Raw genomic sequence first — 7247 nt, forward strand, 5'->3', positions numbered from 1 at the left:
TATCCCCTCCCGTCAGTTCATCCGTCCTTACACCAGTACCACGCCAGAGTCCTTATTATACCTTTAATAACGTGGTATCTGATTTTGAAAGCTCCTTTCATTATTTATTCTCTCATAACATTTTTTGTTTATTTTCATTTATATACTCTTCCATAGGGGCTTTAAAATCCATTTTATTGGAAATGTCTTAAGTCTGTACATTTATTGGGGAAAACCTACATCTTTATAATATTTGCATTCAAGAATATGACGTATATCCCTATATAATCAAAACTAATTATATGTCTCTCACTAAAATTTTGCACTCATATAGATATTCTCAATATGTCACTGAATTTATTCTTAGATATAATTTTGTGTCTTTTTTAAAATGCACTTTCTTTTCCCATTTTATTATTCTAAGTGGATTATTATTGGTAATTACCCGAGTGAAGCTATCTTTGAAACCTCAAAATAGGTCAAGACACTTGTCATATGAAGGGGTCAGTAACCCACTCTAATCAGAAAGAGACGACTACCACAAAGTGACAGATAACAGAAAATAGTACGATGAACTTGGGGGTGTTATTCAGTCTAAAGGGGATGGATGCTCATCAGCTTCAACAATTATTATTGAGGAGTCTGCCTGGGCTTCCGATTTCACAAGAGAAGATAGAAATCTGGTTTTATGTAAAATAAGCTCAGAGTTTCTACGGACACATGAAAAATGATAAGAGCACATAAGGAATGTTAAACATAAGAAGGTAGTAAGATCTTAATAAAAACAAGCAGTTTCGTGTGTATATTAATTTATTTACTGAAAAAATATTTATTGAGTACCTATTACATGTCATATTTTGTGGGGAAAAATGACAAATATATAGCCAGTTAGAGCAAATATAACAGAATACCATACACTATATGGTTATATACTAGATAAACATTTATTTCTCATAGTTCTGGAGTTTAAAAAGTCCAAAATCAAAACACCAGCAGCTCTGGTGTCTACTGAACATCCCTGGCTGGCAATACTCCATGTGTCAGCAGTCCATGTGTTCTATCAAACACCAATGCCAGGAAAGTTAACACACGACTCCACAAGAAGAAGACAATGGAAGCCCCACATTTGGTACTTTCCCTGGACTCTGCTTTGTGCTCTTCCTCCCTTGGTTGGTTTTAAGTCTATATCCTTTCCCTGTAATAAACTTTAACCAATGGTATAATCACTTTTAGTGAATTCTGAGACACTTTTTATAAATTATCAAATTGGAGGATGGTCTCTTGTGAGGATTATTTTCCCTCTAAACTTTTGCAGCCGACTTAAACTCTCACACTCATCATCCCGTCATTTGGGTTAAAGTCCTAAATATCCTGACCCTTAACCCCATCACACACACACACACACACACACATGCACACCAAAAAGGTATCAAATAGAGTCTTTCAGTTTTCAGTGTTATTGAGAGAAAAGCAATCAAGAAAATATTGGATCTCTACTTGAAGCAATTTTTGTAAATGACATACAGAAAGCAATTCTCTAACGGTAGAAATTTTTTTCAGGCAGAAATATATAAAACAAGAATGGAAATGAGTTATATCAAAATGACAATCATGATTTTAAGAATACCTAGAATTCTACATGTCCTAAGTCCAGCTTACTGTGGTAAAATCACTTACAACTGAGATGACAGAACCACGTGGTAATCTTGGAAAATCACAGAAACATGCAAATATCTAGTTTCAAAAATGGGTAAGATAAAAGATTTTATAATTGGTGCATAGATATATATCTACAGAAAACTAAAAAGAGACCTGATTTAGCTTTGATTGATAGTGAACAAATTTTCCTAACTGATTCTTGAGAAGGACCTTGGGCTGTAATTTAGGTTCACTGATGATAACTTCATTCAGGATACAAACATCTCTCTGTTTGAGCACTTTCTGCTTAGTTATCAAAAATGAAATCTGGGGATGCTCTTAGAGAATTCTGATTCTATTCCAAATGACTCAGACAATACCTCTGCACAAATTTCAAAGTGATAAACTCAGTAATATTGAGAAGTTGATTAAAGAAGATGAAATAAAATAAGCAGACATTTTTAACATGGATGAAAAAAGTTTGGGGGACAAGACAGTATCCTTCAAATATCTGAACAGTCATTATACAGAAGCACACAATATTACTTCTACCTACTTAGTGATGAAGGTGGGTGGAACCAATTCCAATAAGCAATGAGCTCAATGTAACTAGAACTTTCCAATAATCTTAGCTGCCCAAGGGTGGAATGAACAAATAGGCACCCTTTGGGGTAGAATGGGGAAGTATTTGTCTAAGCATATGACAGGGACTTTGTAGAGAGCACTTAATATGGTCAAGTCGTTTTTAATTAAGTAAACTTTGAAGTAGATGATCTTTAAAGTGATTTTTTAAACTGAGTCACTTTTAATGACCATCAAAACTTCAGATTTCATATCCTCAGACTTGTTTTCCTAGCCTAGGACAATTTAGGAGCAGTAAATTGAGTGGGAATGGTTACCAGAAATGACCTAACATTTATCAAACTCCTATATGTGTTTTACATGTATTATCTAATTTATACTTTAGAAAAAAGTCTACTTTTAAGCCAGTTTTGTAAGAGGGGAGACAAGGTCAGGCACTGAAATAACCTACCCAAGGTCAAGCAGCTGGTAAGCAAAAGAGTACTCATTCTGACCAACCCAGATCTCTCCACTTCTAATGGCCGGGCTGTTTCTCAAGCCACCGCTTTCTAGGGGCAGGAGATGAGAGCCAACAACAAGTCAATGTAGGAATGACAGAGATTTCTTGTAAATTAGATCCAATATCTTCCACAGCATAGCTGTCTGAGGCCGTTTAGTTTGGGTCTAAATAGCCTCTCCTATTTCAAAAACCTCTTGAATGTGATACTGAGTTATGAGAGCACAACAATTTAAATTTATTTTAGTATACAGGCTCTAAATCATCAAGAAAATACAAAGTTGCGTTCAGTATGCTATGTCTAAGAAGATCAATGTCATTGTCATTTTTAAGAAAAAATTTCCTGTGAAAGGTTCCATTGCTTCCGTAAAATTACACTGACTGAGCTTCACATAAAAATCACCCAGTCTGTTCTGTGATGGCGTTCAGACGTTTGCCTGAGTCAGCTGTAGATAACACAAATACGGGATAATGTTGCCAAGATCATTTGGTTTCACGTGCCAGAAATTCAAATGGAACGGGCTTTTACACAATTAAAGAAACTTACCAGAAGGCTACTTTCCTAGCCTCAGGAAGAACAGAGGTACAGCCTCAGAGATAAGTGAGCAGATTAACTGATCTTCCCCAGGAGCCCCTCTTTCAATCTTTAATTCCTCTGCTCACCTGGGCCTCTCCAAGTGTCATTTCTCCCACTGCAGACTGGCTTCCTCCATGTTGTGGATAATGGCTGCCAGCAGTATATTAGCATTATCTCCCTAGCTCCCATCACTTCAATTCCAAGGACTATAACTTACTTTTATTTGAAAAATCATGGAGAAGGACTTAATGACTTAGTTTAAGTCAGGTGTCTAACAATGAGACAATCAGAGAAGTCCATGAGAAAGAGTTCACAAGTGGTTCCTGAGGGATCAGCCTGTCTACTAAGGCCATTGGTCCTACAGGCAGGGAAGTGATAAGCCAGGGAGACACCACAATTAACCCATTACATTTGGCCTTCAGGTGAATTAGAAATGTTTAGGGGAAATTCTACCAAAACATGAACAAATTTTAAACATAAAACATTGGTTACTTAGTGGAATAAGCTTCAATTATCTATAAAATGTGCTTGTTTGGGGAATTTTGTTTTTAAATGATATAGGACAAAACATACATTTTAGTCAAAGCCTTTTTCCAATAGTGTCTTAGCATTACTAGAGCATTAAGTTGCTAAACCAATCAAGTGGCCTAGAAAACAAAGCACTTTCAGATGTGATTGAGGTCCTAGGGAAAAATTAAGTCTTTGATGAAACAACATTTTTGTAAAATATTCCAATAACTGTTTCATCTTCCAGCTCAGTTGCTCTAAAGCATTAGTTTATGAGTTGAAGTGAATGTGGGTAACATTATTCTCTTATACTAAGATAAAAAAACCAAAACATATGGAAATGTATGTTAATCATTAGAAAAGGTTTAAAAATGTATGTTCTAATGACATTGCTGTATCGACAGTGTTCTCAACTGGAAAATTATTTATGTGAAAATTCAAGAAGCTGCCACCAAGAGAGAGTTTATGCCAAAGGCAAATTGTCAGATTTGAAATGTAAGACCTAAAAGCTGGTCTTGGACAGATTAAAAAAAAAAATACAGCAAATAGACTGCATTGTTGTAGGCTGAAGCTCATTTTCAGAAATACGTTGCTCAGCACTAACGTGGACAGTCTAATCAGTTCCTCTGCAGAAGCAGCAAGATTTTTACAAATGAAGGAGAAAATCTACACAGATGAAGCTATGACTGGAAAATTTGATCCACATGGTTGTATTTTTAGATCTGTCAAAGACTGACCTCCGTGTGCAGTTTTTCTAGCAATAGTTTAATGTAAACTCAGCCTATGTGTGGCATTTCTGTGTTCCATGGAGTTATGCCGTCTATTATACCTTATCTACTATTTCTAGACAGGTAAAATATTCCCTTTAGTCATTGCAAGTACTCCTTCTTTTCTTGCTATGCAAATGGTGATTAGCCTTTTCTGCATACAATTTGTGTAGGATTTTGGTAAATTCACCTAAAATCCTTACCTGTGGTAAGAAAGTTCGGTGGAAATTTACTGAGGATGGAACGTACTTCTTGTTACCTTCAAAATATCTAAAGTATAAGGAGATGGTGAACATATGGAGAAGTTCTCACCACTGGAATCCAAACAGGAAGATTTCTTATTTTTTCATCAGTATGTGGGAAAATCCTGAGTGTGGAAAAATAGTGACTTCTCCGTATTTAAACAGACGCAACCTGGTTGTTTTCACAGGCAAATCGTTATTATTTCATAGATAAGTGAGTGTATAAGTGTGTCAACATATATATACATGTGTGGGGGTAAGTAACATGGTGACCAGGGAGAAAAAAAGGCTGTAGAGTAAAACCATTACCCTATTTTAAACTATGCTTTTACTAAACCTATTACTGGCAATTCCGTTGACAATCATATTACTGTGTGATATTCAAATGTCAAATGCATATCTCATTTTCGACTAAGACCATTACATCATTCCTTGTCAAATGCACTGAAATATGGCTGGGTCTCGCTCTGATTAGATAAGGGACCTCATGCTGGTGTTAGCAAATCCAACCCCAGGGACTGATTCCCAAGCTGAGGGAAATGGCAAAGTTATTATTGATGATGGTGCCAAAGCTAACAGGTTTCACATGTCCTTCATGAACACATGGCTATAGCCCCACCAGCGACACCGTTAAGAGCCATTTGTTCAAGTGTCCTAGAATTACTGCTGAAAAAAGGTGAAAAATCCATAAATTTTAAATACCCACCAATATGGAAGTTTGTTCAACTCATTGTAGGTTGCCTGGCTCACTGCACTTACTGGAATTATATGAAAAATAATCCTTTATGTATGTGCAGGAGTTTGTCTCATTGGAGAGACCATGTAATGTGTACAGTAGAACCCAGGTCTGGGCTTTGAGTCCGTGCTCTGGGCAGTTCTAGCTGCACGACTTTGGCAATGTTCTTAATTTCTCTAAACATCAATTCTTTTACACAATTTGTGATTGTGAAAATTAAATGAAAGCGTGTATGACCGATAACCGATAGCTCTTTCTGTCATGTTATTTAACCCTTCTCAACTTTATGAAATGCGTAGGTTACGCATCATAGTCTTGTTCTGGATCAAGGAACAGTCCCCCTCCTTCCCCCTTGCCAAGGAGAGTGGCTTGTCCAAGGTCACATGGCTAATGAGGGGGAAAGAGAATCAAACTCAAATCTCCCCATTTGAAATCCGGTATTCTAAAAGTGTCTGTGGAGGAAAAGAAACCCTGTAAATTAGACTATAATTAAGGTACCACTATACTTACAGAGGCAAAGTGAAATAGTGAATTGGTCCAATTACCTCAATAATTCAAGCCCAAAAGTACCAAAACACTTTTATGTAGTATGTCTGAATATTTCAGGCCAAATATCTGAATAATTGGCCAATTATTCATATCATTGTGAATATATGTATAAACCTGATCTTTTGTGGGGGAGGGGATAGGGAGAGGCTCCGAATCATGTCTCCGATCTTTCCAACATAAATAGAGAGTGTTATTTTTCATTTTCCCTTTCTAATTTGTTTCAAAATTCAGTGGCTTTTTAAAAATTAAATTGGAGTTTGTGGATAAATGGGAAAATCTTTACTGAAATATGGTACTTCCAACTGTCCTTTCAGTTTGAAACAGGCTGCTTACAATAAGCACAACTTCACATAAGAGTGACAAGCCGCGGCCTTCGTGGGTATGTATTGAGGGTGAGGCATAGCTGAAATCCTTTCAGCTTTTATTCTAAGTACAGAATCAAATTCTGATCCTGGAGAAAATGTTCTGACTCTGTTAAGAGGAGTTATATTCAAATTAGTCCAAGACAATTCTGATACCAGGCGTGGGCCAAAATTACAGTTATTTGAAACTAAAAGAACTCCTCCATCTTTTTTCTGACCTTTACAAACCATATACCTATTTCAAGGTAGAATTAAATTCTCTGATTATATTTCCTTAGCTACAGCCCTGCAGTGAACATAATATCAGCATTAAAATAGGAATTAGTGTAGTTTAGAAAACAACTAACAAAAGTTTTTTTTTTAATTATAGGAATATACAACAATTAAAATAGACTGGGCATAGTTAAAATCTATTAAGTACTAAAAAACAAATCTGTCAGCCTACCATCTTCTATGTTTTATAATAAATACAGTGCTTAGCAGAATTGGGGAATAACATTACCATAGATTGACAAGTCTATTGTACTTTGAACAGGTACTGTGAGAAAGCAAGTGTCTTTGTTCACCATGAAGTCTGCGTTATAGAATGATCCCTAGAGGTGAGGAAGGAAGAGGTTCAGACACAATAGCCATTTGAAAGGCTACGCTCAGATTAATGGTGTGGGTTTAAGTTTCTCTGCAGTAGAATGCCCACCCTCACCTATGGTTACTAATAAGTTCTCTGTCTCTCTGGTCACCTTCCAGGTCTTTGCTCTAAAACCTGTCCAAACTGAAAAACAATGAAAAGTCCCCTCAAGCTAGACAACAGGCGT

Source organism: Camelus dromedarius, chromosome 2 (assembly GCF_036321535.1).
Source record: "Camelus dromedarius isolate mCamDro1 chromosome 2, mCamDro1.pat, whole genome shotgun sequence".
Classification (NCBI taxonomy): Eukaryota; Metazoa; Chordata; class Mammalia; order Artiodactyla; family Camelidae; genus Camelus; species Camelus dromedarius.